Here is a 10,416-nt window from a genome sequence, read left to right as displayed (position 1 = left end):
ACCAGGTTATAAACCTGTCACACCAAGATGGTGCGGTGTCGCTGGTGACTGGGCTCTGGGTACTGTGGGGAAGTGAATCATTAACTGGGGGGCTTGAGGTCATGGGGTTCGCCTTCACGCGCAACCAAATGTCCATTATCACGATGCACAATCCGGAGGAGGTCCTCATGGTGCGTCTTCTTTTACGTCTCTTCTCTTCTCTTCCCTTCTCTTCTCTGGTCCTGGAGCTTCTGGAGTTCTGTGGAAACAAGCATAGTGTCTGTAACTATCTTGGTTTAATATCTCGTATGATAGCCTGTCTGTCCTTTAGTGCCAATTACTCCCTTTATAATTGGTCACTTAGTGTGACTCCCTCATTTTTTTTTTCAAAAACCGAATTTTAGGACAAGACACACTTATAAATAATGAACCAGTGCGAGCAGTCTCGCAGACTGTGCGGTTTACCATCCAAATGTTTCAGGATGTAAATAGCATGTGGTTGGCAACCTAAGGGTTACCTGAAACAAAACAAAACCTTTTGAACTAAAATTTCCAAAATGAGGTGCGTATGGGCCGCGACGGCTAAGAGTTGGATGGAGTCCCCGGGTAGGACGGCTACCAATGCCGTGTCTCTCCTACCTGAGCGTAGCTGACCAGAGGGGGGGTTCCCAGGCAGGGCGGGTCCCAAGCCGTTTCTCCACTGCCTGAGCAACCGACAAGAACGGGCAAAAATGTAGTCATCGTGGGGGGCTGTCGTAGTAGTTCTACCTTCGAATCAGAAGGGCAGTTATGAACGGGCGTCTGACGACAGACGAGTTCCGCTGAACTGGCATCTGGGACCTTAACAAGTCTCTGTGGGCAAGTCCTCAGGGGTATCGGCCGAAAAGGCGTGGGGCTGTGGAAATTGTTTTCGGTCTGAACATACAACATTTAACAAAACAGTACAAACAACGTAAAACATGCTGCAGGTTCCATCAGAAAGGACACCGTTTCTCCCAAGCAGTTCCTTTAAAACATCATCTGGACACCTCAGTTCTCGGTTGCGAACAGGGTCGCAAAGGGGTTGGCGGTTTGGGAGTCAGACTCGAGGTCGTCACCTTCTCCCGGGTGCCAAACTCTGGAGTGGATTAGGGCTGAAAGGGCTGCATGGTGTGAGTTGGGGTTGCTCTCGTCGTTGCGGACGAGTCTGTAGGAGTTGTCGCGGTGCCAATAAGTTGTGTCGAGTTGTGTGGGGACAAAGTCGGGGTCGTCCGTGTGGTTCGGTGGTCGGTGGTGGGGTTTATTTAGAAAAGTGATCAGGAAGGGATCACTTGGATCGGAGCCGGAGTCGCTGGGTGTGGGTCCGGTTGCATGGGGATAGTAGGGAGGCGTGCTGTGGCTATCGTCCGAGTCACAGTCGCTGTCTCTGCTGCTGCAGTCTGTGGGTGTTCCGGGGCGGATGTATATTTCGGGGGTGGAGTTGAGGTCGAGTCCGTGGCTGGGCTGGACGTGGTGGGGGTTGGAAGGGTTACGTTGGCTGTGGGCGGGGTGTGGTCTACTGCGTCAAGCATGACGTGGTGTGCGTGGTTCGACTGTGCTCCATAAACCTTCAACTGGTTAATATGAAACCACGCAGTCTTACCATTGGGGTACTTGATTTTGTAAATGGATGGGCTTACTTTGTCCGCAATAGAATACGGACCCGAGTATTTAGGTGACAGGAATGTGCTGGGGTTATATACAGACAGCATCACTTGCTGGCCGATATCGTACTCCGTTGCATGCCCTGTCTTGTCAAAACAAGCCTTGCTCTGTTTCTTACTGGTGCCCAATTTTACTGCGGCTGCTAACTGAGCCGTTTTAACATTTGCAACTAATTGCTCCACGGCTTTCTCGTGTGTGAGGGCCGTTACTTCGGGGCTGGTCAGGTCTAAACCTAACAAGTATTCTGTCCCTTTCATGGGACGTCCGGTCATGAGAGTGTGTGGGGTGTAACCTGTGGATGTAGAAATAGTGTTATGCAAAAACATCAGCGCAAAAGGGAGGACTGAGTCCCAGGTGGTGTTGTTCTGCTGGACCATTTTTCTGAGGGTGGTTTTTAGGGTCCGATTCATGCGCTCCACAATACCACTCGACTGTGGGTGGTATGCAATGTGGAATTTTTGGGTGATGCCAAATAGCGTGAGGACGTTCTGCATGACACATCCCGTAAAATGAGAACCTTGGTCCGATTCAATGCTGCGGGGGAGTCCCCACCTTGTAAAAATGTGGTGGGTTAGAATCTTGGCTGTGGTTTTTGCAGTGTTTGTGCGGGCTGGGAATGCTTCCACCCATTTTGTGAATGTGTCTATGACCACAAGTACATATTTATAGCCATTCCTGCAAGGGGGCAATGGACCTATAAAATCAATCTGGAGGTTAGTCCAGGGGCCATTAACGGGTCGGGTGTGGCTGAGTTGGGCCTTTTTGGCATATCTGTCGGGGTTATTCTGCGCACAGATAAGACAATTTTCTATGTAATGGCTGATATCTTCCTTTAGATTTGGCCACCAACAAAGCTGTTTGAGATGGGCTGTAGTGAGATCGATTCCCTGATGTCCATGACCATCATGCAACAAACAGATCAATTGGTTCCTGTCCTGTTCAGGAACTACATACAGGGTGTCCTTTAACACCACACCGTCATGTGTGGTCAGTGTATTTCTGAACCTCTCGTAGGAGGCGGGATACTTTCCTTTCACAATCTCCGCAAGATTGCTGTCCTGCTTCTCGGCCTCTACTAGATCCTCGATTCTAGTCTGTGTGACCTGAACTGCACACACTGGCGCGCTTTCGGGGGGGTTTCCAAAAATACCCATGTCTGGAACCTGCCTTAGCCAGTGCGTCAGCTTTTACATTTCCAGGGGGGGAGGAACGATGGTGGCTGCGGACTTTTATGATCCCAAAAGTTCTGTTCTGGGCTTTTTCTAAAATATGGCGGAGTAATGGGGCTGAGGGGAGGGGTTTCCCATCTGCGGAAACAAATCCTCTTGCTTCCCACAGGGGCAGAAATTCCGTGAGGCTGTTACAGACATAGAGGCTGTCCGAGTATATGTCTGCTGGGCTGGGGAAGGAATCTGGGTGTTGAACTATGTATGCAACGGCCGCAAGCTCTACTGCCTGCGTGCCTGAGTGTCCGGGTAGTTTTAATGCTATTTCCTCGAGGGCGCGTCCCTGCACGTCCTCGACATAAATCCCGCAACCTGTTATGCGCTTCCCATCTAAGACTGTGGAAGATCCATCCACATAAATCTTAATGGGCTCACACGTGTCCGTGTGTGGGGGGTTAGGGTTAGTTCTGAAACGTTCTGGGGAAGGTGCAATTTAGCAATCGAGTCAATCCGTTTACCGTGCGTGATAATTGTTCCCAAATATACCACTTTTTCTTCCAAAATCTGGGCCTTTTTGGGGTTGACTTTACAACCAATTGAATGTAACAATTCCAGGAGTTCGGACAGAAGCTCAATGTGCTCTTCCTTAGTGTCTCTCTGCAGTAGTAGATCGTCTGCATACTGTACCAGACATTCGGGGCAAGATGAATTTCCTATCTTTCTGGGGGGTGTTTTGGTGATAAAGGGGCCTGTGTTGTGGTGTGGCGAGATAATCTCACATTCATGGGGGGTTCCGGGGTACTGTAAATTGTCAGCTAAGTAGGTGTGTGTCTTTGTCCTTTTTACTGTGATGTCCCGTCCCTGCAAGAGAAGGGTCCATCTGGCTGCTCTTATTTGGCTTACTGTACCATGCTTGAGTCGTCCGTCCAGTAAAAGTTGGGTGGGGGTGTGTTCGGTCAGAATTGTGATGGGGTTCAGTCCGGTAATATAGGAAAAGTACTGGACTGCCCAGAAAACTGCGAGCAGGTGCCTCTCACAGGCTGAAAATCCCTGCTCCACAGCATCTAAAAGTCGGGAGGCGTAAGTTACGGGTCTTAATTGGTCGTGCCGTTCCTGGAGGAGCACGGCTGAAAGGGTGCGGTCTGTGGTCGCTACCTCTATGGCGTAAGGGGAAAGCGGGTCTGGAACTTGTAGTGTGGGGGCTGCTATGAGTGCCTGTTTTAAAGAGTCCACAGCATCCGTATGCTGCGGAAGCCATTCCCAGGGGGCTCCTTTCTTTAGGAGGTCTGAGAGGGGTGCTGCCTTGCTGGCAAAACCGTCAATGTGGTTTCGGCAGTAGCCAACCAGTCCTAAAAACGACCGGAGGGCTGAAACGTTCTGGGGAAGGGGCAATTTAGCAATCGAGTCAATTCTTTTGTGCTCGATCTCGCGTTTACCGTGCGTGATAATTGTTCCCAAATATACCACTTTTCCAAAATCTGGGCCTTTTTGGGGTTGACTTTACAACCAATTGAATGTAACAATTCCAGGAGTTCAGACAGAAGCTCAATGTGCTCTTCCTTAGTGTCTGTCTGCAGTAGTAGATCGTCTGCATACTGTACCAGACATTCGGGGCGAGAAACTTTCGCTAATCCATTTGCCAGTTGTCGGTGGGAAATGGAGGGGGAGTTGTGGAAGCCTTGCGGCAGGCATGTCCATGTGTACTGCTGTGCTTTAAAGGTGAAGGCAAATTTGTACTGGCACGCCTTTGCCAATGGAATGGACCAGAATCCATTACTGATGTCCAAAACCATGAAGTAGCGGGAATTGAGTCCCTGCTTGAGCATGGTCTCGGGATTTGTTCCTACGGTGGGGGCTGCTGCGGGGGTGACTTTGTTGAGCTCCCGATAATCAATGGTTAGTCGCCATGATCCATCGGCTTTCTCACTGGCCAAATCGGAGCATTATTAGTGGAGGCTACCGATCTAAGTACGCCCTGCTCTAATAAGCTCTCTATTACTTTTAGGATTTCTCCCTCTGCCTCTAGGGGAAATCCGTACTGTTTTTGGGGTCTCGGGTCAGGTTCTGTTACTTGTATGGAGCCAGTCATCCGTCCACAGTCGTGCTTGTGGGTCGCGAATGCTGCCCTGTTCTTTTGCAGGACTGCCCTAACCTGCTTGTCCGTACTAAGCGTGGTCGGGTTGAACCAAAATTCGCCCACGGCGCTAATTTTGTTCATATATTCGCCTATGTTGAGCGTTGCCGGGGCTCTAGCGGATTTTGCCATCTTCCAGACACACTGGTTGACTAGATCGAATGAAAGGTGGTGGGAATTCATGAAGTCAATTCCCAGAATGTGTTCTGCTGTGTGGGGCAGGTCTACTAAAACCACAGGGTGTTTGGTGGTAATGTTACCAATTTGAATGGGTACAGGGGCTGTGATGTGGCCTGTAAAGCCGTTGAGGGTGATAGTGGCCGTAGTGGGCCACGTGTCCTTTTGAAATAGGGTGGAGGAATTTATGGTGGTGCGGGACCCTCCTGTGTCCCAAAGAAATTCGATGGGCTGTCCCCGAATTTTCGCTGCGACTACGGGTCGTCCTGACCTATCCCAAAGGGTGTCGCAGACCCAATTGGGGGAGCCCGTACACAGACATTAAAGACAATGTTGAGGGCTTATTGTCAAGATTATCCAGAGGATTGGGATAAAGGAATTCCATACATACTGTTTGCAATTAGGGATGCACCTAATGAGTCAACCAAATTCAGTCCTTTTGAACTAATTTTTGGTCATGAGGTAAGAGGACCACTTAAATTGATTAAGGAAAAATTGGTGAGTGAGAAATCAGAACTTACATTATTGGATTATGTGTCAAATTTTAGGAAATGATTAAATAGAGCAGGTGAATTGGCTAGATGACATTTAAAAGTTGCACAAAATGTGATGAAACGGGTAGCGGACAAGAAATCGAAAGTTCATGGTTTTGCCAGTGGAGATAAAATTTAAGTATTGTTACCAGTGGTAGGCAGATTTTGTGGACCTTATCAGATTTAAAGTAAATTAAATGAGGTGAATTATGTGGTAAAAAACGCCAGAGAGAAGGAAAACTCACCGAGTGTGTCATGTGAATATGCTTAAAAGGTGCTTTGAAAGGGAAGGAGAGAAAAAGGAGATTTTAATGATTCTAACTCATTCTGATTCTAACGAACCAAATCCAGATGACTGTGAATTTGACATACCTCAAATTAAATTGGAAAACGAGGATGTTCTTAAAAATTGGGGTCAATTGTTGAGTTACCTTCCAGAGGAAAAACGGACTGACCTGAAAGAGTTATTGATACCACGTGGGCAAGTTTGAGGAGATAAATTGGGAAGTACTAAAATGGCTATACATGATGTAGATGTGGGAAATGCTGTTCCAATCAAACAACATCCATAGGACTTAACCCTTTAAAATTGGCACAGGTTAACAAGGGAGATTGAGAGTATGCTTAAAAATGGCATAATTGAAGTGGGTTGCAGCCAATGGAGCTCACCCATAGTGATGGTTACCAAAACCCAGACGGTACTCAACGGTGTTGTGTGGTGGACTATAGAAAGGTTAATGCATTTACAAGAACGGGACTCTTATCGTATCCCATGTTTGGAGGATTGCATTGAGTAAGTGGGACAATCAGCTTTTATTTCCAAACTGGATTTACTTAAAGGTTACTGGCAGGTACCTTTATCCGAAAGGGCAAAGGAGAATTTCAGCTTTTGTGACTTTGGTATATACCAAGTCAAAGTTATGCCATTTGGTATGAAAAATGTCCCAGCCACATTTCAACGGTTAACTAACAAAGTTGTTTCAGGATTACCCAATTGTGCGGTATACATCGACAATCTGGTAATTTTCAGCCAGACATGGAAAGAACATTTAAAACATCTGATGGAGTTATTTGATCCACTTCAGGAGGCGGGTTGGTGATTAAACCTAGCCAAAATTGGATTTGGAAAAGCCCAATGAGGAGTTTCCGATACCCTCGACACGACGGGGAATAATACGGTTTCTTGGCATGAGTGGATTTGATAGAACATGGTGAAAAGCTTTTGTAGCGTGGTTGTTCCACTGATGGACTTGCTGAAGAAACGTCGAAAATTTCAGTATGCAGCGGAGTTTCAACATGCATTTGACTGCCTGAAAGCTGTGATAACCAATGCTCCTGTGTTGGAGAAGTACAAGGGACTCTGTGATCAGATTGAACTAAAGTATCTGACTTTAAAGAGAAATGCCGAGGCATAGAGAAATGGACGGATCGTGCAGAGACCTTCTTGTTCAAAGAGACTGTCAATTGAGAAGGATTTCAGTTGGAGGAAGAAGAACCAAAAAAAATGGACTATATTATTATACCTGTTTGCGTGTGTTGTTTTATTAAACGATAAACTATATTTACTGTGTGCATTTCTTAAAGGATAGTGAAAAGGTGAAAAAATGAAACCACCTTGAAGTTGATGGGGTTTTTTTTCTTGGGGGGAGGTGTCATGTGAGAGTACCTTAAAGAAATGGGTGTTTATAAATGGGTGCATATATAAGTATCTGTAGTGAGAGTACCTTTAAGAAATGGGTGTTTATTACTGCAGTGATGTCAGAGAGTGGGTGGAGCCGGGGCTGTCTGTCAGCTTTTTACTTTCGTTTTATGTTGTTTGCTGCAGGGTGTGCTTTAGTTTCGTTTTCAGAGCTGGATAGCTGCAGTCACAGCCAGAAGGTGTATTAGAGTCTCTCTCTGTAACTGAAAGACTGTAAATCGATCTTGGTGATTTAAAAACTAATAACAGTAGTGACTTTAACCTGATGTGCTTCTGGTAAAAAAGTGTTTTAAGTCTTATGGATGTTAAAAGGAGTGGGGTGGAGTCACGTGGCACAGGGTGATGTGGAGCCGGATGGCAGTGGGCGGTGTGTAGCTGGGTGACAGGGGGCGGTGTGGAGCGTGTGGCAGGGGGCGGCATGAGCGGGGTGGCTGGTTGCGGTGGAGAACAAGGTGCACGGGGTGGTGTGGAGCCAGGACGGCAGGGCGTGGTGTGGAAGCCGGGTGGCAGGGGGCGGTGTGCAGGCCGGTGACATTGGGCGATGTGGCCACCGGGTAGCAGGGAGTGGTGTGGAGGCCGGGTGGCAGGGGGCGGTGTGGCGCAGGGTGGCAGGGGAGCGGTGTGGAGCAGGGTAGCAGGGAGCGGTGTGAGAGCCGGGTAGCAGGGAGCGGTGTGGAGCAGGGTAGCAGGGAGCGGTGTGGAGCCGGGTAGCAGGGAGCGGTGTGGAGCCGGGTAGCAGGGAGCGGTGTGGAGCCGGGTAGCAGGGAGTGGTGTGGAGCCGGGTAGCAGGGAGCGGTGTGGAGCCGGGTAGCAGGGAAGTGGTGTGGAGCCGGGCGGCAGGGGGCGGTGCGGAGCCGCATGAGGGCGGCAGGGGACCGGTGCGGAGCCTCGGGAGGGCGGCAGGGGGCGGTGCGGAGCTGCGGGAGGGCGGCAGGGGGCAGTGCGGAGCCGCGGAGGGCGGCAGGAGGCGGTGCGGAGCCGCGGTGAGGGCGGCAGGGGGGCGGCGCGGAGCCGCGGGAGGGCGGCCAGGGGGGCGGTGCGAGCCGCGGGAGGGCGGCAGGGGGCGGTGCGGAACCGCGGGAGGGACGGCAGGGGGCGGTGCCGGGAACCGCGGGAGGGCGACATGGGGGCGGTGCGGAGCCGCGGGGAGGGCGGCAGGGGGCGGTGCGGAAGCCGCGGGAGGGCGGCAGGGGACGGTGCGGAGCCGCGGGAGGGCGGCAGGGGGCGGTGCGGAGCCGCGGGAGGGCGGCAGGGGGCGGTGCGGAGCCGCGGGAGGGCGGCAGGGGGCGGTGCGGAGCCTGCGGGAGGGCGGCAGGGGGCGGTGCGGAGTCGCGGGAGGGCGCAGGGGGCGGTGCGGAGCCGCGGGAGGGCGGCAGGGGGACGGGGCGGAGCCGCGGGAGGGCGGCAGGGGGCGGTGCGGAGCCGCGGGTAGTGGCGGCAGGGGGCGGGGCGGAGCCGCGGGAGGGCGGGCAGGGGGCGGGGCGGAGGCCGCGGGAGGGGGCGGCAGGGGGCGATGCGGAGCCGCGGGAGGGCGGCAGGAGGGCGGTGCGGGAGCCGCGGGAGGGCGGGCAGGGGGCGGTGCGGAGCCGCGGGAGGGGGCGGCAGGGGGCGGATGCCGGAGCCGCGGGAGGGGCGGGCAGGGGGGCGGCGCGGAGCCGCGGGAGGGCGGCAGGGGGCGGTGCGGAGCCGCGGGAGGGGCGGCCAAGGGGGCGGTGCGGAACCCGCGGGGAGGACGGCAGGGGGCGGTGCGGAACCGCGGGGAGGGCGACAGGGGGCGGGTGCGGAGCCGCGGGAGGGCGGCAGGGGGCGGTGCGGAGCCGCGGGAGGGCGGCAGGGGGCGGTGCGGAGCCGCGGGAGGGCGGCAGGGGGCGGTGCGGAGCCGCGGGAGGGCGGCAGGGGGCGGTGCGGAGCCGCGTGAGGGCGGCAAGGGGGCGGTGCGGAGCCGCGGGAGGGCGGCAGGGGGCGGTGCGGAGTCGTGGGAGGGCGGCAGGGGGCGGTGCGGGAGCCGCGGGAGGGCGGCAGGGGGCGGGGCGGAGCCGCGGTGAGGGCGGCACGGGGGCGGTGCGGAAGCCGCGGGAGGGCGGCAGGGGGCGGTGCGGAGCCGCGGGAGGGCGGCAAGGGGGCGGGGCGGAGCCGCGGGAGGGCGGCAGGGGGGCGGGGGCGGAAGCCCGCGGGAGGGCGGCAGGGGGCGGTGCGGAGCCGGCGGTGGAGGGCGGCAGGGGGCGGTGCGGGAGCCGCGGGAGGGCGGCATGGGGCGGTGCGGAGCCGCGGGAGGGCGGCAGGGGGCGGAGCCGCGGGAGGGCGGCAGGGGGCGGTGCGGAGCCGCGGGAGGGCGGGCCAAGGGGGGCGGGGGGCGGAGCCGCGGGAGGGCGGCAGGGGGCGGAGCCGCGGGAGGGCGGCAGGGGGCGGTGCGGAGCCGCGGGAGGGCGGCAGTGGGGCGGTGCGGAGCGCCGGGAGGGCGGCAGGGGGCGGAGCCGCGGGAGGGCGGCAGGGGGCGGTGCGGAGCCGCGGGAGGGCGGCAGGGGGGGCCGGGGGGCGGAGCCGCGGAGGGCGGCAGGGGGGGGCGGAGCCGCGGGAGGGCGGCAGGGGGCGGTGCGGAGCCGCGGGAGGGCGGCAGGGGGCGGTGGCGGAGCCGCGGGAGGGCGGCAGGGGGCGGTGCGGAGCCGCGGGAGGGGCGGCAGGGGGCGGGGGCGGTGCGGCCTCAGCTTCCTGAGGTGTCGCCATCTTGGATGTTTGCTGCTTCCAGTGAATCGGCGCCGGGAGACGATGGTGTAGTTCCGGGAGCTGTTTGGTTGATTTGGAGCTGGCGGGTGGAAAAGGCCATGATCCGGGAGGAAGAGTGAGTCGGGCCCAAGCGGGTCGGCTCAGCTGCCGGAGGAGGTTGAGGTGATGCGGGTGTGAGGAGAGCCGAGAGCGGTGAGCGGAGCCTGGCGCTGCTGCACAATCCGGCCCCGGGGGCGGAGCTGGGGCTTCCCGAGCCGAATAGAAATGGGACAAGTTACAGGATAATTACAACCCCCCCGTTTCCCCCCCTCCCCCCCGTTT

At 55.6% G+C, this 10,416-nt stretch overlaps 1 protein-coding gene across 1 annotated transcript in view; it reads left to right on the top strand.

Annotated features, from left to right (window-relative positions):
- The first annotated feature begins 10,066 nt into the window (after positions 1 to 10,066).
- The window catches only part of yes1 (YES proto-oncogene 1, Src family tyrosine kinase), a 106,534-nt gene continuing 106,184 nt past the window's right edge, over positions 10,067 to 10,416 (top strand). Inside the window, exon 1 of the mRNA XM_072467896.1 lies at positions 10,067 to 10,257. The gene's annotated coding sequence lies outside the window, so the exon portion shown is untranslated. The remainder of the gene's footprint in view (positions 10,258 to 10,416) is intronic.

This window comes from Scyliorhinus torazame, chromosome 11 (assembly GCF_047496885.1).
Source record: "Scyliorhinus torazame isolate Kashiwa2021f chromosome 11, sScyTor2.1, whole genome shotgun sequence".
Lineage (NCBI taxonomy): Eukaryota > Metazoa > Chordata > Chondrichthyes > Carcharhiniformes > Scyliorhinidae > Scyliorhinus > Scyliorhinus torazame.
Note: the sequence above shows the minus strand (reverse complement) of the source record. Positions and strands in the feature narration are given on the sequence as shown.